Raw genomic sequence first — 8788 nt, forward strand, 5'->3', positions numbered from 1 at the left:
TGGGGAAACAGAGGCTGAGTTAACTGAATTGCCCAAGGTCATAGAGGGAGTCAGTGTCAGAGATGGAATTAGAATTCAGGGGTACTGGCGCTTGGGTGTGTATTCAGGCCAGTAGACCAGAGTTCTCTTACCTGTCACTGAAGGTAGAATAGTCTCTAAAGAAAAATAGTTAATTGGCACTAGCTAACACTGTGTTTTCATTCCCCTTGGAATTAAATCTTGGAATTAAGTTACTCAGACTAACATGGTTCTAGGATGCCATAATGTTGGCTTCAGGACTTTGCCCAGCACAAATAAACTATTTGCATGATAGGAAATAATGACACACAGGAGGGTGGAGAATGGTTTCTCTAATTATCCTTGCCGTTTTTACAACATCCTGTAAATGAGTCTGGAAGCAAGTGGGACAAGTACTGGCCTGCGAAATTCATCTTAAATCACAACCCTTCTGTCATGGAGCTCGATTTTAATCAAACCCACTTTACTATCAGCTGCTGAAAATGATGTGCTGTTCACACTGCTAAAAGCGCCTCTTGCCTGTATCCGTTACCCTATTAAAAAGAGCAGGCGGGTGAGGTAATATATTTTTATTAGACCAAGATCTTGGTGAAAGAGACACACTTTGGATCGTACACAGAGCTCTCTTCTTCAGATCAGAAAGCTTGTCTCTCACCAACAGAAGTCGGTAGAATAAAAGCTATTCCCTGCCTCACTTGGGGTCTCTGATATCCTGGGATTCAGAGGGCTGCACTCCCTTCGTACTCTCTCTGTCAGTTTAGACTCCAGTCTGCGCCTCATTTACGCAACATCCGCTGTCTGCCTATTGCAAAGCAGATTGACCTCTGCAGCGCAGGGTGCTCAAACGAAAGTTATTTCTGTTCAAAGCCCTGGGAACCCACGCTGAGACCCCTTCCCTCCACGCCTGTCTCGCCGGCTCCCAGCTGGGCTCTACGGCTTCTGCGGGTGTCCGGCCAGTGTAGCGGGGAGAGGATCCCCTGGCTTGTCTGCGTTCTACCTAACGGGAGACGCGCTCCAAGAAAGCAGCTGTCGCTGCAACATCTGGCAGGAGGCGGGGCCTGCCTCTGGCCACGCTCCCCGGGCTCCTGGACGTCGTCTGCTGCTTTCGGGGCACTTGGAAGCAGCTCAGCCCGAGCCAGCCAGCAGCGCCCTCCCACCGCCAGCCCCCAGCTTGCCAGGGGCGGTGTTCCCCGGCCAACCCCCCCCCCCCCTTCTTTGCTCCGCAGGCTGGCCCGCGCGGGCTGGGGGCTGTGAGAGGGAACGGAGTCCCGCAGCCGGGCAGGCACAGTGAGTAAAGCGCCAGCGTTGGGAGGCGAGGCGAGGCGGGGGGGAGCGCTTGGGGCTGGCCCCCGGGGGGGAGAGAGCGGGGTTGGGGCTGGCCCCCGGCGCTGCACTGGGGGGGCTGTTCTGCACCCTGCTGCTGCTGGGTCAGGTGGAGGCAGCTGCGCCCCCAGGGAGGCCGCGGGCAGGGGGTGGCTCCTCTTGTGGCGGTCTGGTTGCCGGGGGCTGGGAGCAGGGCAGGGGCGGTGTGAACGCGGCTGGGTTCTCCAGCGCCCTGGCGAGGCAGCCAGCCCTGTAGCGCAGGGAGCCAGAGGCGCGCCCCAGGCAGGCTGGCCCGGGGAGCGCGTTTCGGAGGCGAAGGGCACAGGCACTGCTCCGAGGCGGACCCCTCCGTAGGGGCGTGTGTGTGTGTGTCTCCTGCCTCCCCGCGCTGGCCCCCTTCCCGGCATGAATTCGGGTCCCCGGGGAGCGGTGTGAACGGGGGCCGCGAACCGATGCCAGGCAGGCGGAGTGGGATTGCTAGCGCCGCGTTCGGAGCTGCGGGAGAGCACATGGGGGGGGGCACCTCGCGCTTGCTTCCAAATCCTCCTAATGCCTGCCGAAAAGATCGACTCTGGGTCCGTCATGGGAGCTCCGGAGGCGTTGCCTTTTTTCCTCTGATTTCTGGGAGCAGGAAACACCAAGGCACAGCCCGCCTATTTTTGTGAACAGATTCAAGTAGCAATCGCAAGGAGTAAAACCACTTAGTACAGATATTTCCTCTCCTGCCAGCTGATCCACGTGGTAGTTTCGCTGATCTCTCTCTAACTATATACATATCTACTTGCCGTGCAAATTTGTTTGCCAGATTTCAAGTCTAAAGAGCTATAAGCTGAGAGGACCCTGTATTTAATAGCATGAAAAATCTGATGTTACAGGGATATATATAATATAAAAATAAGTTTTTCTTCTCTCTGTCTCTCTTCTTCCTGTTGGAAAAACCCACGTAGATGGGGAAAACCCTTTATAGCAAACTGATTATAGGCACAGTGCTGTCAAATGCAGTCTTCAGACAAATCTGAAGAGAGATTCTCCCCCCTCCCCCCTCCCCCTTTTAGTCTCTTTCAGTTACAGCAATCCTAGGTGTTAACTTGCAACAATAGTAAATAAAAACACCCTCAAACAGAAGTGATTTTTTTTTAAATTGAGTGCCCCTTGTTATCAAAAGAAGGTGTGATTTTTTTCCCTTACTAAAATATAGTTAACAACAAGTGCATTTTAAAACAAACAATAGTTTACAGGTAATCTTTTGATAGACTGTTTAAGTATTATGCAAAGACAGCTACTTTTTTGTCACTGGAAAAAATCTAAGTTTCTATTTGTGTGCTGTTATTTGGTGGCTTTCCAGAGTATGATTTGAACAGTCTATTTTGGTTTTGACAGTCAATATTCAGATTATAGTTATTTAAAATTATGAGCCCAATCCTGCAGTCTTTATTCAGCAAAATTTCCACTGAAATCAGTGGGAGTTTACCTGATTATAGGCCTGAACCAAAACCCACTGAAATCGCTGGGAGTCTTTCCATTTACTTTAATGGAGACTGGACTGGGCCCTATATCAACCTGAAATTTGTAAAAATTGTAAAATGAAATCCTAATTTCTTCATACTTTGTCTCTCCCACCTCCCCACCTTATGTTAAGTTTGTAATGCATAAAAATATTTGTGTGTTTACATAGTTACAAAGCCATTAGGCAAAGACAATTTTTAGTTGGCTGAACATATGATGCATGAGAAAAGTCAAAATAGCACTTTTTACCTTTTTTACAGTGCTCAGGTGCCACAATGTTAACAAGAGCTTCCTCAAAAGTTTTCACATTCTTTAAGGTAGGCGTTCTCAGACATATTTTGCTGGGCCCCTCTTTGAAAATATTTCAGACTGTGATGATCCCCCACGCTGCTCTTGGTACTGGACATGCTTTTGCTGCATCCGTGCAGATCCCTACAGAGCTAAGTAACGATGGGTATGTCTACACTGGCAGAGTTACATCGCCGGCAGTTACAGCGCCGCTCAGAGAGCGCTGAAAGGAAACCTAGAAATCTAGATCAGCTGCCTGCGCAATAGCGTGTTCACACTTGTGGCACTTTCAGCGGTATTTGGAGCGGTGCACTCTGGGCAGCTGTTCCACAGAGCATCTCTTCCTCTTCTGCCGCTAAGACTTGTGTGACGGTGGAGGGGATTGCGGGGCATCCTGGGTCCTGACCCAATGCCCCATGATGCATGCTTCGCATCCCAGCAATCCCTGTGCTTCCGTCTGCATTTGGCGCCATCTTTCAATTGGTTTGAAGCAACAAAGAGTCCTGTGGCACCTTATAGACTAGCAGACGTATTGGAGCATAAGCTTCCCACGAAAGCTTATGCTCCAATACATCTGTTAATCTATAAGGTGCCACAGGACTCTTAGTCTGGATCTGTAAAAAGCAACAAACATGGCTATCCCTCTGATACTTGACTTTCAATTGGTTTGTGTACTGGTTTGTGTACTGCCTTGGTCTGCAGGAATGGATCCTGCACTGTAGACCAATATGCTGCTCGCTCCCACTAACACATCAAGAGTGGCAGTGGAGTTATTCCTTAAACTACAAAGGCAAGAGGGGTGCGAGATTGATCTTGCCACGCGTTAGTAGCTACGACATGAAATTGCTTGTGGCATTTACGGAGGTGCTGACCACAGCGAAACGCTGCTTTTGGGCTCGGGAAACAAGCACTGAGTCGTGGGATCACATCGTGATGCACGTCTGGGATGACGAGCAGTGGCTGCAGAACTTTCGGATGAGGAAAGCCACTTTTGTGGGACTGTGTGATGAGCTCACCCCAGCCATGCGGCGCAAGGACACGAGAATGAGAGCTGCCCTGCCATTGGACAAGTGCGTGGCAATTGTACTATGGAAGCTGGCTACTCCAAACTGCTACTGATCGGTCGCTAACCAGCTCGGAGTGGGAAAATCGACCGTTGGACTCATGTTGACAGAAGTGTGCAGGGCCATTAATCGTATCCTGATCCAAAAGACCATGACTCTGGGCAGTGTGCATGAAATTGTGGATGGCTTTGCACAAATGGGCTTCCCTAACTGCGGAGGGGCAATAGATGGCACGCATATTCCAATTCTGGCACCAGATCACCTAGCCACCGAGTACGTTAATTGGAAGGGGTATTTCTCTATGGTTCTCCAGGCGCTTGTGGATCACCATGGGTGTTTCACGGACATTAACGCAGGCTGGTCTGGAAAGGTGCATGACGCACGCATCTTTCGGAACACTGGCCTGTTCAGGAAGCTCTAAGCAGGAACTTTCTTCCCGGACCAGAAGATCACTGCAGGGGAAGTCAAAATGCCCATTGTGATCCTGGGAGACCCTGCCTACTCCTTAATGCTGTGGCTTATGAAACCTTACATGGGGCACCTTGACAGCAGCAAGGAGATGTTCATCAACAGACTGAGCAAGTGCAGAATGACTGTTGAGTGTGCTTTTGGCTATTTAAAGGACCGCTGGTCCTGCCTATGTGGGAGGCTGGACCTGGCCGATGACAATAATCCTATGCTTATAGCTGCATGCTGTACGCTCCATAATATTTGTGAAAGGAAGGATGAAAGCTTCACTCAGGGCTGGACCGCTGAGGCTCCGCCTGGAGGCTGAATTTGAACAGCCAGAGACCAGGGCTATTAGAGGGGCACAGCGCGGGGCCATAAGGATCAGGGATGTCTTGAGGCAGCAATTTGAAGCTGAAATCCACTAATATTTGTTGCTATGCTCGGGAGTGCAGTCCTTGTAATGCTAGGAGGTGATTGTGATTAGTGTAGACGATGCACTATGAAGGTTTAAGAAAATTTCCTGTTGCTTTGCAGGGCTCTGTTTGCTTTCAATTAATGGAATAAAGATTGCTTTCAAACCAAAACAATTATTTTATTAAAAAACAACAACCGGAGGAGAGAGACAAACCAAAAAACACATCAGCACTGTGGGGGATGGGGGAAGGGAGGGTCCCAGGAGGAGGTGAGGTCCCGGGATGGCTAAAGATTTGTGTATGTCCAGGTATCATATGCAGCCTTGTCCTTTGGAGTACAATGCAGCTGGTACTGTACTTCAGCAGGGCTAAACTGCAGAGGGACGGGTGTTGAGTGCAGCGGGTACTGGGAGTCCAAAGGGCTGGACTGTGATGGGGCAGGAGTGGAATGCAGCGGGTAAAGACTGGAGCCAGCAGGTTGATAAGTGTGTTGGCAGTGTCTGGGGGGCGCATGGAAAAGAGTTTTGTGACAGCGGCTTCAGGGAAGGGCAGGCGTGGAGCTACTTGGTTTGTAGTGGTAGAAGCGCTTGGAGCGTGTTCACTTGGTGCTCCATAACCTTTAAGAGCCGCTCTGTGGCTTCGTTCTGACGTGCCACGTTCTCCTTTCAGTCCCTCTTCTTGCTGTCCCGCCACTCCTTCGATTCTTGTTTTTCGGCCGTGGAATGCATCATGACATCACGCAGAAAGTCCTCTTTAGTTTTTCATGGCCGCTTTCTAATTCTGCTTAGCCGTTCAGCTGGCAACAACAAAGAGGGAGGCTGGGCTCCCAAGGTCCTATCTGTGAAGCCAAAATGCAACATTTTTCAGAAGCAGTATTGTTTGCAACACAGAGACCACTGATTCAGTGCTTTAAAACGCAGCCACTATTCACATACCTGTCACTAACTGGCTGGCCCCAAGCAAGCACACATGAGCCACAGGACCCCCAAAATGGTGAGTAACTGCAGGGGCAAGGGAAATCAGTGTTCCAGGACCATACTGTACACGTGGCTCTTAGGGAAAGCCAGCACTATAGGGGGTGGGGGCTTATAATCATTCCTGTCCCCACATTTTCCACAGGCTGTGTTCATTATGGAAGATATCTCACTGCTGAGGTTGAGCAGGGAATCAAGGGCGGGTCTTCTTCAAGACTGCAGCTTCTGCCTTGGCCCTTATGCAGCTCGCCTGTGTGCAGCAATAGTATCCCCACAGTGACGGCAAAGTTACCCTTAATGGGGCAAGGAACAAAGCAGCTCTGCCAAAGAACCTGCGGCAGCAGATTGCCCAGTATCTCCACGAGAGATTCCTGGAGATCTCTGAGGGAGATTCCCTTAAAGTGAGGGAGTCAATCAACAGTCTGTTCCGCTGCTCAGACTAGGCATGTGGTGGTACGCGCATCATATAGACACAAGCCTGCTTTTGCAACCCTTCTGCCCCCAACAACTTGCTTTAGCGATTCCCAAAATCAAAGCCACTTACCAGGGGCCTCCTCTCCTGTTTGCGCTTTGCCAAGCTCCGACAGCTGTGACTGGCTAGTCTGTGCCAGGGTAGAGAAGAGCACCTGGCTGCATGCATTTCTGACTTCTGATTCGTCCTCTGCCTCTGGGTCCCCATCCACATCCTTGTCCAAGATTTCCTCCTCCTGGCTAGGTCCGCTCTCTACTGGCACGCGAGCCACTGAAGTATCCACAGTGGTCTTCGCAGTGGAGGTGGGGTCACCACCGAGTATTGCGTCCAGCTCTTCGTAGATCCGGCAGCTCATTGGTGCAGCACCGGAGTGGCTGTTTGCCTCCCGTGCCTTGTGGTAGGCGTTCCGCAGTTCCTGCACTTTGACCCTGCACTGCAGTGTGTCTCGGTCATGGCCCCTTTCTGTCATGCATCGTGAAATCTGTCTGTAGGTATCATAATTCCTATGGCTGGAGCACAGCTGGGACTGGACAGCCTCCTCTCCCCAAATGCTCATGAGGTCCAGCAGCTCGGCATTGCTCCAAGTGGGGGAATTGCCTGGTGTGTGGAGCAGGCGTGGACACCTGGAAAGATGCACTGAGACCACTGCACGTGTCGCCGAGCAAACAGGAAAGGGGCTTTCAAAATTCCCAAGGAATTTACAGAGTGGGGCTCATGGTTGGTCACCTGAGGGCAGGGCAGTAGAGTTCAAACTGATGACCAGAGAGGTGAGAACAAGCATTGTGGGACACCTCCCGGAGGCCAATTGCAGCACTGTAATCGACCTGGGTGTCTACACTGGCACCGCAGTGCTGTAGCCCCAGCGCAGAAAGCTGTATGCCTCTTGTCGGGGTGTTTTTACAGCACTGCAACTGTGCAGTTTCTGCGCACTGAGTGGCTTGGCAGTGTGTACACCTCTGGAGTTACACCGAAGAAAGCTGCTTTACTGCGCAGAAACTTGCCAGTGGAGACAAGGCCTATGCTACCCTTACCTCTGCACTGCTGCAAGCAGTGGTGCTGCCTTCAGAGCTGGCCAGCTCTGAAGGCAAGGAAAAAGGTGATCTCACAACTTCCCCTACAACAGCCTTGCCAGTCCCCCTTTTGGGTCAATGTTCCCTCTAATTTTTTCCATCCATGTGCAGAATGAGTTTTGTTATGTGCACCAATGTCGAGGTAATGTGCGGCTGTGCACCATCAGTAGAAACAAAAAACCCAAAGATAATATATATTTTTAAAAAGTTATTATAGGGATAATTACTCCAGCCAGGACAAGTTAGGCATTTTAGAACTCACTACTGAAAGAATTTAAATTTAAGCATGAGCGAGAAATAAAATTATGAGATGCATAGACCGGTCAAAAAACTAAAATAACAGCACTTTGAAAGAATAAAATTACAGAGAATATATGTGCATTGCAGGAAGTACCAAGAAGTAACAACAACAACACAAGTACTCCTCTACCCCTATATAACGCTGTCCTCGGGAGCCAAAGAATCTTACTGTGTTATAGGTGAAACCACGTTATATCGAACTTGCTTTGATTCGCCGGAGTGCACCCCCGGAGCGCTGCTTTACCGCATTATATCCGAATTCATGTTATATCGGGTCGTGTTATATCAGGGTAGAGGTGTATGTGTTGGGAGGTGAGTGTGAAAGAGATGGTGTGTGTGTGCACTGGTTGCTGGGGAAGTGTCTGAGAGTCCATGTGCTGTCTCTTTAAGCAGAGAGGCACTCACTAGTCTGAAGACTTGTTCAGACCACAGCAGTCTGATCTAACACCCGAGCCCTATTCCCCTGCTCCCACTCTGCGGAGATTGGGTACGTGGGCGTAGGAGGAGGCGGGGGGAGGAGGACATAAAAAATAAACCCCATTACCGCAATAATTCTATTCTTGTCTCTAAACCAGAAGTATTTCCCTTTTAAAAAATGCTAGTCAATGAAAACAGTGTTGAGTATGAATTTAAACATTCTCCTGTCTTATATGCACGTTAGTGTAGAAAAAGCAGGATGTAGAATTGACTAGTGTATTTTCATTGTCTAACATAAATAGGTGTTGAAGTTCTAAATAATTGCTACCACCTCTCTCTGCTTGGTTTCACTTCCTGGTTTTCTGTGGTGTCAAAAACCTACTAATTCTTCAGTTATTAATCCTCTTCAAAGGGTAAAGGAGGTACAATTTCTAATGTTTAAAAACAAAACAAAACCCTTTTCTCCTCTTCCCCCCCCCAAAACCCAAAAAAC

The 8788-nt window shown here is 49.6% G+C and overlaps 1 protein-coding gene across 1 annotated transcript in view; it reads left to right on the top strand.

Moving 5' to 3' along the window:
* The first annotated feature begins 1007 nt into the window (after window positions 1-1007).
* Window positions 1008-8788, top strand: part of ST3GAL6 (ST3 beta-galactoside alpha-2,3-sialyltransferase 6) — a 91816-nt gene continuing 84035 nt past the window's right edge. Inside the window, exon 1 of the mRNA XM_024203575.2 lies at window positions 1008-1305. The gene's annotated coding sequence lies outside the window, so the exon portion shown is untranslated. The remainder of the gene's footprint in view (window positions 1306-8788) is intronic.

Source organism: Terrapene carolina, unplaced genomic scaffold (assembly GCF_002925995.2).
Source record: "Terrapene carolina triunguis isolate 2854851 unplaced genomic scaffold, T_m_triunguis-2.0 Scaffold558, whole genome shotgun sequence".
Taxonomy (NCBI): Eukaryota; Metazoa; Chordata; order Testudines; family Emydidae; genus Terrapene; species Terrapene triunguis.